This window comes from Anas acuta, chromosome 8 (genome assembly GCF_963932015.1).
Source record: "Anas acuta chromosome 8, bAnaAcu1.1, whole genome shotgun sequence".
Classification (NCBI taxonomy): Eukaryota; Metazoa; Chordata; class Aves; order Anseriformes; family Anatidae; genus Anas; species Anas acuta.
In genome coordinates this window covers 12329368-12345830 of record NC_088986.1, presented here as the reverse complement: position 1 = coordinate 12345830, position 16463 = coordinate 12329368, and the positions used below count along the sequence as shown (strand labels likewise).

The 16463-nt window shown below is 42.3% G+C and overlaps 1 protein-coding gene across 5 annotated transcripts in view; it reads left to right on the top strand.

The window, feature by feature from the left end:
- The first annotated feature begins 9819 nt into the window (after positions 1-9819).
- The window catches only part of ZZZ3 (zinc finger ZZ-type containing 3), a 60294-nt gene continuing 53650 nt past the window's right edge, over positions 9820-16463 (top strand). For 3 of the 5 annotated variants that reach the window (XM_068691394.1, XM_068691395.1, XM_068691396.1), the window contains exon 1: positions 9820-9976. The gene's annotated coding sequence lies outside the window, so the exon portion shown is untranslated. Of the gene's footprint in view, positions 9977-10376; positions 10497-16463 lie in introns of those variants that run through there. The other 2 variants (XM_068691391.1, XM_068691392.1) reach the window with 2 other exon arrangements.

Below are 16463 nucleotides of genomic sequence, written 5' to 3'. Positions count from 1 at the left end.
GAAGAAAACAAAACCTGAAACTCTGGAAGGAGTGTGTGGGGAAAGCTTTTTTTCATGTTTTTCATTTATTCTATCAATACAGAAACTTTTCAAGTAATGCTGTGATACTGCTCCTACAACTATGTATTTCCTGACTACTTTCTGTTTAGGCAATGGTGTTGACGCTTATAGTTCCAAAGTAAGAAACACTGATGTAACATTCTTCCGGATAATGTCATATCTAGTATAAAATCAAACTTGTACTTAAAGCCATTGTGGTGAAAAAGCCACCTATAAGAGTCCTAGACAACGTCCTATAACCTAAAGTACTTGACCATGTTACTAATACGCTGTGTAGGAATTACCAGTTCTGTCCGAACAGGTGTAAATCCCAGTAGTTTCCTCAGCCTACCTGAGAAGAGCTAGAACTAAAAACAGATCTCAGCTGAGTGGTGTGTCCTGTTTGAGGAGGGAAAATGAAGAGCAATGCAAAGCCTAGCATGGAAATGCATGAGGAAAACATTTTTCAAACTTGAACTGTATCACAGGTATCAATTGGCCAGCTAATTTTTTCTTTAGTAATCAGGATAGTGGAACAGACTGCCTTAGAACTTGTAAGAGAATAAAGGATTGAATGTTGGGGACATTGGCTTCTCAGAGGAGCGAAGCAGTTCGGTGCAATGTATTCTGGCTATTACAGCAGGTCAGGCAAAGAGTTTAAAATCCAGTGATACCAAACCAAAATATATTCTGGGTAATAGTAACAAAAGCATCAGATGTGAGGCACAGGAGGTAATTATTCTGCTCTGCTTGGTCCTGTGTTTGATGGTGAGATTGTTTGTACATCCCAGTTTTGGATGTTGTTGGGTACTAAATGCAAGTTGAGGAGAGATTATATCAGAGAAAAGCAACAAGACTCAGAATACCTAAAAGTGCTTTCACTTAAAAGAATGCTGATGGAAGATGAAAGACTTTGAGTGTGAAAATATTGCTAGATGGTAGTGAATGTTTTTTCCTAGACGAATAGGACTATTTGCCTCAGCTTTAGCAATGGTGACTTGTGCTGGGTTTAGGTAGCCATCGGAACCTAGAAATCACTCTTCTAGCAGTTCGGTAGAAGTTTTTCCACTGGATGCCTGGGAATCTGTAGTCCAACATGATCTTAAAATGTGATATGCATAAAGCAATAACGAGTACTTCAAACTAGCAGAGCTGTGAAATGCCTGTGTCACCTCTGTGACAGGCATCTTCACACTACAACTGTCATGCTAACAAAAAAAAAAAAGGAAATCCCCCAGTTTGCAAGATGAAATGTGTTTGTGTTTGAGACAGTTCCAAAGAGATGACTTGCTTGTTTTTAGCTCTTTCAGAACTTTACAAGGGATTTTATGTCACCGAAATGGAAGTAGCCTTTTAAAATAAGACAGTGTGGGAGAACTCCAGATGGATCGCTTGTGTATACTGGCAGGCAGGCAACATTGCAGTGTTTAAAGGAGAAATCTTTACTGTGAAGAGAGGTCCGGTTCACAGCAGAGAAAGAATGCATCTTGGGAAGGGGCTATGGAAATGATTTTTTTCCATAAGCCTTTCACCAGACTTTTTAGATTCTTTGTCCATTTGTTTTCAGTTGAGAAAACATGGCAATGTGTCTGGGTGCCAGGGAAGCTGTCATTTCAAGAAGGGGAAAATTCAGTGGAGGCCTTGTTTGAAGCCTGGGAATCTATATTTGAGCTGTTGAAAGCCTGCTGTTCAGTCTGGGAACTTTAACCCTCTCTTCTGGAGAAAACGGCATGGGAGGTAGGGTACAGCTTACCAGCTCTAAGTTCAATTTCTCTAATTTTTTCAATTATTTTTTTTTTGCAAGCAGTACAGCGTAATTGTTCATTTGAACCCTCAGGATCCAGAAGAATGCTTCAGATATTGTGTGATATAAGTGAACAGTGTGATTGGACAGAGAAAGGTTAACCAAAAAGCTATTGAATTAGTAGCAAAATAAGGCACTTCCACAGTATACTTCAGAACCAAGTAGTCTGCCTTTTTAATGAAGCAAGTTAGGTGTAAAATTACCCCTTGTCATTGGGATGTCTTACTGACTTAAAAGCCAATCTTATCCTTTCCTGTAAATGGAATTTTAGGAAACAAAGGAAGTTCTGGAGATGATTGTGATGCAAATTCATTTTTTGTTAGTCCAGAAAACTGTTTTTGCAAATAGAGTACAAATTAGTCCTGTGTCTAGGGATGGTGATGTGTGTGTATACCAATGTATGTATGTATACATAAAATGACATGCAGTCTGTTTCTCCTGTTCCTTAATTGACCTTTGGCTGGAGGCACTACAGTAATTATTTTTAGTTCTATGCTGGAATAGTGATCTTGAGTAGACGCATCAGATAAATGATACTAAATGCCATAATGGGTGTCAGTCTTCCTATCAGTAATGGCCAGAAAGTTTGGGTAAGTTAGACTTAATACACTGTTCAATAACTGTGTCAAGAGAAGAAAGGTAATCAAGCTCAGAATCCATTTTGGTAATTGCATATTTTGAGTAGTATTATCATTGCCAGCTGTTGAGATGCCTGAATGTAGCAAAAACAATTTTTAAGGTATCTTCTGGTATGTATTTGACAAAAATTGCTGTAAGGCAGCGTCCCTTTGGTAAGAAATCTGCCAAATCTGAATTCAAGAGAAAATAGCCACACCCTCTGTTGCTACATGTCCCCAACCATGATAAGGAGATGTTGCATTTGAATTTTACTGCTCTGTGTAGATACTGTACTGTGACTTGCAAACCTATTATATGCGGCTGCATCAATGGAACCTACTCTACGTAGTTTTTTATTTGATTAATTTTCCCCAGTGATACTATATATTTTATATGGAAGTTCAAGTCTGTTTAGCTTTGTCTGGGAGTTGCATAGTCACATGGGAATACTTACTGTTCTATTGATAGAGCCAGGCTGATAGGAATTAACTTCTGACCAAGCTATAAAAGTAGAGATGTCAGCCAACTGCAGCCAACAAGTAGTAGTGTGTTAGTCCCTAATCTGGAGGCTAATTTGGATAACACTCACAGAAGTCTGCCCTTTCAGCAGAGTGCAACGCTTAGTGACATCTGGAAGAATTTATATTTAGAGCCTTTTGTAAATGTGTATAATCCTGTATTTCATTAGAGAGCCCCAGAGCGGGGTAATTTCATATAACTAGCTGTTGAGTTAGCAGTATGTCCTAGTGGCAGTTGGATATCAGCATAAAGAGTTGAAAATACCCTTGGCTAAAAAGTATGTTAGGTAGATGAAACATTTTTAATTTGTGGAACAAAAGTTAAATATGCCCATCGAGTCCTGATTTTTTTCTTATGCAATCTGGTGTAATTTGATGTGTGATGATCATGCATTATGTAAGAAACCTGATTTTTAGATTCAAAACTCATACACTGTTTGGCTTTTGGCAACACAAGATATTTTAGGATTTCTTAAAAGGACTAAATCCAAGAACCTTCTTTCCTGTTTGTATTATAGGCATTTGTCTATAATGATATTCATCATATAAGTTCATTTGGAAAAGCAAATGTGAGATTTTGAAAATTTACAGGAAAACTTTCAAATTATCTAAGGGGGCAAATAGATTCTTCAAATTCATCACAGAACCATTTTACACTGAACTAAGAAAATCCTGTTCCATTTATTCCTTTTGAATTCCCTATATACATCTGGCTTATTGCAGTCTAAGCAGTTTTCTCACTGAAAACCTTTCAGCTCTTCATTTTGCCCAGGAAATGAGTAAAACAACTAGGCTTTTTCATTCTTCCAAACAGATGGCTTTTCTGGCTTCCCTCTATGCTTAAGCCATCCAGAGCTGACAATTAGTAGCAGGAAGCAAAGTAAGAGTTCTAGACTTCTGAAGTATCACAAAGGACAAATTGCTTTCAACATTATTTCACAGAAATTATCTGGTTGCAAACAAACTTTGTTTATTTTGGGGTATTAGAAAATATTCTTTCTTGGTAAGGAAAAAAAATCAGGCTGTTTTCACAATCAGAGGAAAAACATAACTTATTTTCTTGCATGTGTTCTGTAATAGATACTGCTGTGTAAAACTTGTGCCTTGGTTTTAACTGATAGCATCAGTCTAGCTTTCAGCCATTCAACAAGGTGATAAGGTGCTTTTCTCCATGAAAAAATTGTGAACACTGCCATATCATAAGATAAAATGTCACCTTTTTATAATACATCTAACATTACAGATGTTTGCTGACAATAGCTGAGTCATGTATTTCATAGAAAGTTGGTACGTTTGTCACAAAATGTTCCTCTCTTTTAAATGTTTCAGCTGAGCATGCAGATAAAAAAAAAAAAAGTCAATTTGTGAGAAGCAGCTCACTAATGCCTGATAGGTTTTATGGATCATTAGCAGTATTACAGGCTTGAAGAGTTAAAAGTGCTGTGTATGGGTAGATGAGTGGATTTAAGAAAACACAATAGGATGTTGATCACTCCAATAGAAAGTGAAATTGGACTAATGGGAATACGCTGGTGGTTATGCAGTTCTGTTATGCCTTTATGCAATGCAAGTGAATCTCAATCACTTATTTTTCTTATAAGCTAGTCATTTGTTCAGTAGCAGGGGAGGCGCAAAATTAAAGCGGTCACCCATCCCCAAAGTGTTTACATAATATAAATGAAGTTGAGACGGCATCTTCCAAACGTGTAACAAATGTATATCCTTTCCGGACCTGTTCCTCCTTTCTCACTTGGAACTCACAAAGAATTGATTATATATTAAGAATTTCATTAAGTTCCATTTTTGGAATTAACCACATACAAAAGTAAATCTTAAAGTACTTTTTTGAGAATAAAGAGGGCAGAGGAGAAGAGGAGACATTTGGTTCCCACAAGTAAGCAAAAACCTAGCTTAAAATAACAGGCAGCAGTCAAGAATGAAAAATAGCAACTGTCTCTTATCTCAAAGGAAAATGCCAAGACCTTTTCATTTTAATTTTGTTAAGTTTTGCCCAGAAATTAAAATTTTCTAGGTGACTAATTTTGTTCTATTGTGTGTGTTTTTTGAATGTATGCTCTGAGACAAGATATCCTGATACAAGGTTGATACATTGCCTTTTTATCCTTCCTACCATGCTCCCTCCCCCCCCCAAGTCTGTGGGTGTCTGTTAAAATGCCCAACCCAAATGAACTGAGATGCAACACGTGCTCATGTTGTGAATGCATGTTCATTTTAACAAAAGCACATACCTTCTTCTGATTAGTACCATGAGTAAGATTACTTAGAGATTTTCAGCTGTAGCAAAATAAATGCACTCAGCCATTAATCCATTTGGGCAGTATTTTCAGTAAAATTTCTAGTCTACTCCCTAGTTCTAATATTTAGACTGACTTTGATTTAATTTGATTTTTTTATAAAAAAAAAAAAGTTCATAGCTGGACAAATGTTGTCTTTGGTGTCGTAGAAGAGAAGAGCTGCCTTCTTGTTATGCTGTTTTCGTATCTAATGTTTCAATCTGGAATATTTTTTTTTAAATAATGCACCAAAATGTAGCTAACATTCGTATCTAAGTATCTAACTTTGATGCCTCTTCTGAATTTAGAAGCAGCCATTTAAGTGGGAGTACCTCATGAGCAAGGAGTGGTTGCGTGCACTGAATGTAGCCAAATTAATTTTATTGGGAAAGATACCTACTGGTTCTATTTAACTGTAACTTTCTGGACCAATTTGGATTAGATTGCCCCTACTTTAAATACATGGGCATAAGATGGAAATAAACTAATAATTCCCTAAATGTGTTTAACTTATATAATTGGCAGCTTGATTTTACAGTGTCATACATGAAATCCTTCAACAATCACAGTGAACTCCATAGTAGTCTGTGTGGGGCTTAAGACTCCTAAATAGTTTTAAGAGCATATAAATTATCAAGACTGGAGATCATTCTGTTTAATAAAAATTAAAAATCTATTTTCTTAAAAATTGTAATTTAAGTTGTTTGCATAAAACAAAGTGCCATAAAACCAAGCATTGCTCATTTATGGCTCATGTGGATTTATTTTGAATAGATATTAGACCAGGTGACCATTTATTTGAAGTAATGGAAATACTTTTTTTTTTTAATACTGTATTAGTGAACTGATAAAATTGTTAATTTTAATAAGTTCTAGCAAAAACCTTCACAGTCTCCAATGTAAACTGACCACTGAAGATGCACCTAAATGAGGCAGTAGAGTACCTCCTCGGGCAAAACTTTTTTGGGACACAAAGCAACTTTACCTGAGGCAAAATACTTTAGATAATAACATTGAAAATGCTTTTCTGTTGTTTTTGATATTAAGGGAAACCCTAGCCTTTCTCATGTTTGTTTTCTATGTATGGCTGCATGACTGAGAGAAATGTTTAGGGCTCTCCAGGGATTACAGCAGGCAGAGCTGAGCAGCAAAATACAGGACTTCTAATGCTGAAAACAGGTAGTGATTCTATGATACATACTTAAATAAATGTGTTAGAATTTAACACTCTTAAAAATGTTATTGTCTTAAACTCAAGCTTCTCTATTATATCTTTAAGCTATTTTCTATAACTATCTTTTTTTTTTTTAATTCTTGAGAATGTAAATGTCTTGTGGTTTCTCTCAGAAATACTGCAAATACAAAATCCAAGAAGTCACCTATAAACTATTCACAAACAAAATTACTGAGTTGGCAAACTAATTAGTGCAGAGATTTCTGGCTGTTGTGTTCAGCCAATGCTCATCCAGTCCAGGGTGGTTTATTAGGTTTGGGCAGTACTGTGGAAGCTGACACTATTCAACCTAAGCTGGCTTCAGGAAGAGTCTCTGCTCTTGTCCAGGACTTACTGTGCAGCCACCCAAGTAATTCCACACAAACCTGCCAGTCCAATCAGCTGGCCTTGAGTCAGAGCAAATAAGCCTGAGCTGAACTCTGGAGAAGAATTCAGCTCTAATCTCCCTCCTGCATGCCTTTTTTACATCTAGAACGGCACCCAAGAACACAAACCCTATGTTTAATTGTGGCGTCAGGCAGCAAGCAGTAGCAGTCTGCTAATGCACTTCCTGGAGTGTGCTGTGAAGATAATGAGAGTGGCTGTCACAGAACTAACTAGCTGTCCCTAGGATCAACTCATTTGTGCTGAAGTGTGAAGAGTGAACTTTGTTAATCTTTTTGTTACAAAAAAAAAACAAACAAAAAAAATTATTTGCTTTATTAATACACTACTTCAGATTAAATAGGAAAAACGATGATGCTGTTTGATGGATTGAAATAAGTTAAAACAATGATGCTACCTTTGAAAGCATGAGGCCTGGAACAGCTCCATCAGTACCTGGCCTTGTTGTCCTAGGCAGTGCTTAGAGCACAAATGTGAGCTGGGTTTCAGTTAAGTGGTGGTAATAAAGCAGCTCGTTGTGTAGCAAGTAGTGACTTGGGGCGGGGGGAGGCTGATTAGTATTTTTAGCTTGTCCTTCTATAACATGATGAAAAGACATTAGCATCGTTTTCCCTTGATCAGAATAGGTTTTTACTGCCACCATTGACAAGGGTGGAAAAATTTTATTGCCCTATACATTACCCAAGGCTGCCCGTAATAAATATAGTTACCTGTTACTGGTACAAGGCACAAGTTGTTGCACAGAGAAAAGGGTGGCCCTAAGACTTTGGATTGGATTAAGTTTGGTAGGTTACATGAGGAGCAAGGAAGACTGTGGAAGGAGAAACATACCAGAGCAATGTGATGCTGCTAGGCAGGAGTGGGTGGGTTCCTTTGTACTTGGGAGTTACTCAGAAGCTACTACAGGATCTTGCAGGAAAGGGGCAGCCAGATAGCAAGAGCACATGGAAGAGAATTTGAACTGTGGGGATAAGAGAATCAAACCAGAGTTGTATCCAACCAGCTCCAAACAAAGCAGGTTTCTCAAGGTTTAAATGTAAATTCTCTTGGGTGGAGATCTCATAGTAAACCTGCTTGATCTCACTCCTTACTATGCATGGACTGCTTTTTGTTCTTTGCATATTATTATTTTCCTCTGCTAGGGCAGCCGAGCCAAACTACCCTGTAGGTACACAGTGGCTGGATTCAATCCAGGGAAAGCAGGGGGCATGTAAAGGCAGAGTAGGAGCCCCAGGAGTATCCCTTTCATTAGCAGGAGCTATTACCTGAAACATCACACTACTAACAACAGTTGCTCTTTGTTATCACTCCCATCCCTAGACATTACTGCTTCTTAAGCAAGATGGCAGAACATAATATTTAAGTACTTAGTGAATTCAAGGCAAATCCTGGTCCAGGGTGTGGTTAGACAATATGAACTGGTTTAATCCTGTTGCCAAAAAGTTACTGCTGCCAAGAGGATAGTCCTGCTCCTCCCCTCTGTTGGCAGCACCTTCTCCCCCACTTCTCACATGCTGGCTCCATTGTCTGTCTACTGTAAGCCAATGCAGCTCATTTTTTTTTTTACCTGAAAGTTAACACCCCAGAAACAGGAACGGTTTCTTGGTAGTTTAGGAAATCTGGTTGACAGTGTGCTCTGATGAGCACCAGTGGGCAGAGGGGAATCAATGGGAGTGCGTGGCTGGCAGCAGGGGCAGCTTGTCAGCAGGCCATCAGATTAGGTCTGCCTATTGCTCAACTGCACCCTTAAGCGGCCATGGGAATTTGAAAAAATACAATACACTTTGCTCTGAAGCAGCTGAGAAGAACAGGCAGTTCTACTGCGAAGGCACTAGCACTTGGCTGAAATGCAGTAACGTCTCCAACCACTGCAGCTGTTTAGCTAAGCGAACATATTTCTAAACTGATCGCAGTTAGTGCTTACAGGTGCTCCTGCAATAACACACAAAGCTCCATTGCTCTTTAAGATCTGGGCACGTGGACAAAAGACTGCATGAGAACAGTGGCATGGGTTCAAGAAAAAAATTTCCTTCCCTCTCTTGTGGGATTTCAGTTGTTTTGAATCTGATGGCAGGAGAAGAGTTCCAAGTCAGCAAGAAGCAGGGAAAAGTGAAAACTGCTTGGGAAAGTGGAAAAGCTACTGAGGTTTTTATGCAGACTCCAGGGCTGCAGAACGAACGCCTGTCTGACTAGACTAGTAATTTGGACAATTACCATTTTATTAAATCTGAAAGATACCGTCTTCACAAAGTACAAGCCAGTCTAACTACCATAGTAACCGCCTTCAAAGGAAATTGAAAATATTTTTCAGTGCCTCGTCTCCTGTTACAAAAAACTGGTTTTAGGATTTTCTTGCAATTCACAAAGTTGCTATGGGTTCTTAATGTAAAAAGGGTTTTGAATTAGGTAAGGATTTAAATGGAAAAAAATGAATCTTCCCTGTTTCTTGGTTAGCTGAAGCTCTTCCAGGTGAACCATAACTGTGAATTATCAGGGAAAAAATAAAAATCGAGAGGATAGCGATAAATACGTGATAGTGCCTCTCCCTCCGTAGGAGCCCTGAGGTAAATAACGCCCTTTCTGAGCGGGCTCCGCGCTCGGCGGTAACTCGGCGACCCCGCGCCGGCTGGAGGCAAACAGGAGGCTGCGGCAGCAGCAGCACAGCCCCGCTGCCTCACTGCCCATCACGGTCCCGCGGGCGGGGGAGCCGCTCGGCTTCGTCCTCCTCAGCCCCTCGGCGCCCCCCGCAGCCCCCCAGCACCGCGGGCGGGGCCGGCCCGGCCGCTGCCCCCCTCGGGGCCGCCCCCCGCCCTGGGCATGCCCCGGGGGGCGGCGGGCAGGCGGCGCCGCGCCGTGCCGAGCCGCGCCGGCCGCCTCCGCCCTCAGCCAGCAGGCGGAGCTGCAGGGAGCGGGTCCCCGCCGCAGCGCAGCGGCGGGAGGGGGAGGGGAAGGAAGCGGAAGGAGCCGCCGCCGCGCTGAGGGGAGCAGGCGCTGTGCGGAGCCGCCGCCGCCGCCGCCGGGTGCGGGCAGCGCGGAGGGGAGGGAGCGGAGCGCGGCCGGGGCCGCGGCCGGGAGCGGGCGGCAGGTGAGGGCCCGGGCCCGGCCCCGGGGGAGGGGGGAGCCGGGCGGGGACGGGGTCGGGACCCGCCGGGGGAGGGGGAGGAGGAGGAGGAGGAGGGAAGGCGAGGGGGGAAGCCCCCACGTGACCAGCGCGTGCGGGAGGAGGCGGCGGCTCGCGCGCCCCGTTCGAATCAGCTGGCCCGCAGCGGCGCCTCCCGCGCGTGCGCGGCAGCTCCGCCCCCCTCCTCTGCCCTCCCCTCCCCTCCCCGGCCGGCCGTGCGCGCTCCCGCCCGCCCTGACACACGGCGGGGCCGGCGACACGTGCGCGGCGCCGCGGCCGCCATGTTGGGGCCGAGCGGGCGCGCGGCGGTGCGCGTGCGCGCGCGGGGCCGAGCCGGGTCGCGGGGCGGGGCCGTACGGAGAAGGAGTCGGGGTTGCGGGGGGGGGGGGAGGGGGGTGCGAAGGAAGCGAAGTCTCGCGAGGTGCCGCGGTTCCTGCGGGAGCGGGCCGGCTGCGGGATGGCGGCGCAGCGCTGGGCGTGCTGGGTAATGGTACCGGGCCGGGGGGCGGGCACCCCGCGCGCAGCCCCCGCCCCGCCCCCGCCGCCCGGCCCCGGGGCAGCGCCGCGGCCTCGGGCTCCTCAGGGAGCGGCCCCGGCGCGGCCCCGCCTCACCTCAGCTCACCTCACCTCGCCCCGCCGCGCCCTCGCAGCGCCGGCCGCTGCGGCACCGCCGGGCCCGGCCTTACCCCGCCGCCCCTCGGGCAGCCCCGCCTGTGGCCACCGGCACGGCCCGGCCCGGCCCGGCCGCCGCTGTGCCGCCAGCCCCCGGCCCCTCGGGCCGGCCTCGCCCTGCGAGCTGCCCGGCCGGGCCCCCGAGCCGCCGGGTGGGGGGGGGGTCGCACCTCGGCACGGCCGTCCCGGGTCTCTGCGCCCTCAGGAGCCCAGCCGCTGTGGGGCTGTGGGGCCCGGCAGCGGCCGCCTGGCACCGCAGAGCCGAGCGCCTGGCACGCTGCGGCCCCTCGTTGTCCCGGGTTGGGAAACGTTCCTGGCTTCGGCTGCTCTCGGATGCTGCCGCAGTTATTCTTCCAAGTGTCCCGGCTCGGCGATGGCCCCTTTGTCTCCGGGTCCCCATCTCGAAGGGAGAGCATATGGCTCTTCCTTATGGGGCCGGCGGTCTCTCCCCGAGTACAGCAACACCCGCAGCACTTGTGGTCAGGGACTGGAACTCTTCATATAGCGATGCAGGCTTAGCGTGCCACGTAACTGAGCCTACAACTTTTATAAAATAAGGGGTTATTTGGCTTCAAACTTGCAAGCTGTGTGTTGGGAAGAGGTCTGCAGTCATTAAACGCATCGTGATTGCTCTTTGGTGGTTGTAGGTGTATTTGCTTGTGTCCCGTTGGTGTTGCCTTTATTACTGAACTAATACTGTGCAGATAGAGATCAAAGCTCCAAGTGTGCGCTGTGTTTCATACTGTATAATAACTCATACAACCCTCAAGGGCATGCCTCTTGGGTATATTTCTACCCTGCAGTCAGTTACTAGACTTCCCCCTCTTCTAGCTTCTACAAGGACTGGTGATCCGGAAGGCTCTGTAGCTTGGGGCTAGCAAAACGTGGTTCTTTCTGTAAGCAAGTGGAACTTCTCAGAAAATAGGCTGATGAGTTACTGTTGCAGTTTGTTAATTTCTTTTTCTTTTTTTGATCTTACAATACTGTTTGTCAGGTGAATTATGTTAGTATTTACTTAATGAAAACTGGAAAAAAATGAGAAAACGTGGTGTAGAGAAGAAAAATTCAATTCCTTTATAGTGATGAATATGTAGTGAGGTGTTAGTGTTTGTAGGCCTCAGTTTTAAAAAAAGATCGGCTATGAAGTGAAATTCTCACCCAGTTGAAGCCACTCATGAAACTCCCTTGCCTTAGAAAGGTCTGGTTAGGATTTTACTTCAGCATGTGACTTCCAGCAAGTCATTCAGGGCATGAACAACTTTGGTTGCAGGATTTCTACAGTGTCTATGTTTACTTAATAAAAACATTTAATGTCCTGAAATTACAGTAAATGCTTTTTGTTTTGGGCTGTTACACAGTGCAGCCATGTGTGTCCGTAAGGAGCAGCAGTTAGCAACCTTAACTTGAGATCATGTTTGCGTAGAACCTAGGCTCTTCTTGCAGTTATCAGCTGTACCACCATTAACTGGAACGATTTGTCTTTGCATTGCATGTCATAAGCATGTAGTTACTGAGCTAAGCTGTATTAGGTAGCTTAGTTACTGAGCTGTCTAGAGCTGAAGTTCAATCGTATGTTTCATCTCATAATATTTAATATTTCTGGAAAATGAGAAATAGTAAATCAGATCTTAAAGCTTGGTGTTGTTACACATTTAATATGCAAAAATAACTAGATGTCTTACACATAGTTTTGGAATGTATCCTATGGGCATCGATTGTAGTGCTGACCAGCATGATTGCTGTAACATCTATTGGTGTTTCTGGCGTACTTGTGATGTGAGATTCAAGTCTGCTCTCTGCCTTATACAGAGTGAAGACTTTGCTCTCCCAGTATTTCAAGGAGACTGGAAGGAAATTTTGTTACTTGTTCTTCCAGATCTTTCTAGGTACTAGGAGTAAGTTGGCATCTGGTCAGTGATCCTTGTGTGGTTGATACAAGGTGGAAAGACTTCGCTTTCTCTTTTACCACTATGTTGGCTAAGAGGAATAAGAAAAGAGTTTTTAAAAGTACTCATCGAGTTGGAATAGAAGTCTTGGCAGTCAGTCTGTTCTATTCCCCATTGTTTAAGTGTTTGTTTTGTTTTTTTTTTTTAAGTAGTCTTCAACATTCAAAAAGCTCTTTGAAGTCTTTATGCATGATCTATTGGTGTTCTCTTTGTTTTGGTTTTCCCAAAACGGGAAGTCTTTGCATTTTGTGGGAATTCATGATACAGGTCTCCTCGGTCAAAAAAAAGAGATTTGAGAGGGAGAGCTTAATTTCAAGATTCAGCACTTGCTTATAGCCACAGATTTACACTGTACTTACATAAATCCCAGAAACACAGTACTGGAAGACCTATTGTTCCCCTTCTTCCAGGTTGGTATAAATATTCTAAGATTATTCCAGACAGATATTTGTAGAACTTGTCCTTAAAAACCTTGATCAAGAAAAAAATCTTCCACCTCTGTAGGCGGGAGTGAAGTTGCAGAAAGCGAGAAACTTTCTCACTTCTGTAGTGAGAAAGGTTTTTTTTTTTTTTTTTTTCTTTCTTAGTTTCCAAATTAAGTGTTCTTTGCTGGGAATCAAGCTTCTTATTATAAGAACTTGCTCCTGATAAACTTTATGCTTATGGCTATATTGTTCCGGCTTTAAGAACGTTGTATATATGGCTTCTGCTTTAAAAACCGCCTGTGGTGTAGAAAAACCTTTGTAAGAGTTTATTTTAACTTTGTGAAAACCTTCTTTCAGTTTGAGTAACTCAAAATACCATTAGGAAATGCAGACCTAAACATTGAATAGCATGTTCTCTTTCTTCCTGGATGCTGTTATTAAACAAAAAGACTTTTAAAAAGGTTCTTTGCTGAGGTGCAGCTTCATAACCAAAGTAAAATACTTGGTTTTGTAACATAATGGGTTGACACTTTAATTTAGAATTTGTGTTATAATCTTGGATATTAGTTACAAGCTTGCATTCAACTACTTAGAGAATTTGTCATATGGGAGGTTTGTTGTTTATATACAACTTTGGACCAAAAGCTTTGTAGATTAAGTTACAATGACCGTTCTTTAAAGTTCCTTTAATGTTTAATGCTTACAGTGAGTCCAGTTAAATGTAGAAATGCAGAAAGATCAGCTAGTCCAATCCTCTGGAATCCTTTGGAAGGGCACCAAGATCATTCCCTCTTGTGACAAAGTTCTTTGTGATGCTTCTTGCTGTAGCTCATCACCCCTTGGTGCAAGTTTCACCTGATACTCAATTTCATTTTTTTTGCTTTGCATTAAGCTGATAGCTTTTTGTCTTGTTGCTTCTGAAAACACTTGACTCCCCTTTCAGCAATGTTTTATCTGTTAAATTGCCATTCTCTGCTCTCCATTTTTACTGGTCTATCAAACTTCATCGTAGGATATAGAGAATATGAATGTTGGCAAGACAGAAATGTAATTGCCCAAGATTTTAAAGGTGTTTATACTAGTTCCGTTAAATACCGTATTTAGACACAGATGTTTGCTTTGATTAATGGGATGCACACGTGCCAGACAAACCCCTGTTAAGACGGGTCAGAGTAAAAGCTTGTTTCTAGAGAATACCTGCCAGTAGCAGAGCAGTGGGATTTTTTGTCTGCCTTGTACAGCTCTGTCACGAGATAAACCTAATTCTGTCCTTAAAATGTAGTGATTTGAACTTTGTTTAAAACACTTATTTTCTTTAGAAATGTGAAGAGGAAATGTGTGTGCTTGACAGTTTGCTTGTTGGTGCCTAAGTGGTATTATCCTGGTTTTAGTTGTTGCTTTTCTTTTTGTTGTATTGGTGTGTACATGTGCACATATATGACCTGAGTTTTTTTAGGGGCAGAGTGTTTTTGTTGTTGTTTAGGGTGTGTGTGTGAGCTGAAGTGTTTTTGTAGTATCAGAATATAGCCCAAAATCAAAATTGGAAGAGCTGTGCAACTGGGTTACTGTGCCACAGACAAACATGTTAAAGAGGAAGGAGAGTGCCAGAGCCTCATTCCCTTGTCTATGTTGTTTGAAAGATCATCTGGTAGAATAAGTCCAGTAGTGCTGAAATTAGGGGTTCTCTCTCCACAGCTAAAGAATACAGAAACACCAAAACTAGATACTGTCAGATGGTTTGCTGTGCTGGTTAGTTACTTGTTAATTACATGCTCTAGGGACATTTCAGATTGAAGGAGTGCAGTGAGTGGAATTTAGCAGGTATATTTCCTGAATTTAATCCTGTTTAGTCTTTCAGCTTGTGACCTGGATGATAGAACAGAGCACATTTACATATTGCCTGGGCAGTGCATATCGAGGGGGCCATACAAGCATTAGAGTATGAAATGGTCCAAGCAAATGGCACAAAAAATCTGAAATACATGGGTGGCAGTTCAGTAAAGAGAAATGCAAAATAATATGTTAGGGTAGCAATAATAGACTTAAATATGAGAAACAACTGGCTGGGCAGGAGCTCAGCAAATAAGCAGCTGTATCACAAAATGAGCACAAATGAGTCATGACCGTTAAAAAATCGTACAGGAGTCACAGTGGGACATAAGAAAAGGATTGTGGTTGTGTGTAAAATAGGAAATGCTTCTGCAGTGGTCAGTGTAAGGCCTCAGATGGGGTACTGGCTGTTTTTTGTTTTGTACTTTGAGCAGATTTGGACCACTTGAAGAGCACTTAGGGGAGGGTTGCAGTTAGGACCTTTGGGGAAGGACTGCGAGAACTGAACTTGCTTAGGTTATGGCAGAGGTGGGCAGGCATAATGATAGGCTTCAAATACAGTAAGGATTGCTACAGAGGGGACTGTAATAAACTCTTCCCTCCAGGTAGGGTAAGAAATAATGGTCCTAAATAGCACAAAGGGAGATTTCTGTGCTGGAAGAAAACTTTCCAGCTCTGTGGATAGATAAAAATGGGGTTAGATATCTGAAGGAGGTAATGGGATATCTATTGCTGAAAGTGCTCTAGAAAAAGTTAAATAACCTCATCTTACAAGTGATTTGGGTATAGCTGATCTGGCCTTGGCCACTTGTCAATGTAAGATCTCTGTTTTTATAATTTTTATGATGTTTGTTTCAGTCACTGAAACAAACAACAACAAAAATCAGACTTAAAACCCCAGACTTTGTAGTGGAGCAAAAAGCTAAGTGATGTGACAGTCTGTAAGGTTTAGCTTGAGAAAATACAGCAAATATCTCATTAAAAAGTTGTTTTATAAAGCCTTTAAAACCTTCTGTATAAGTTAATATGGAAAATAAATAGGCTTTTTTTTTTTTTAATCTTTGATTTACCTTTTGTGGTTTTGTTTGTTTATGATCGAGTAGAAACAAACTGAGTTAGAGTCAAGGTCTTTCAGAAAACTTTACTGAAAAGAAGCAAAGTTAAAATGACAAAGTCTAAGGAACCAGGGAATCAGGTGCATGCCAAGGCTCTGAAGAAGAGCGAATCATTCAGCTTCAACTTGTCTCTGTATAACAGAGATAAGAGCTATCATCTGGAAGATGTGTTTTGGGGGATAATCATCACTTAGAAAGTATCTTCAGTATCACAGTAGTGCTGTGTAATAGTACCAGTATGGAATAGGATGAATAGAAATACTTGCTTTCAACTACATATACTGTTTCTAAACAAAATCTCTCCTTTGAGATTTTTTAGGTGGTATGAAAGCAGTTGTTTAAGTTGGGAGAACTAACCTTGGAACAGAAGAGTTACTAAAGCTCTTTAGGATTAAAAGTGCCATGCAGCTAGGCATAGCATTCAGTTTAATAATTTACTCTTTTTTTTTTTTTTTTTTCTATT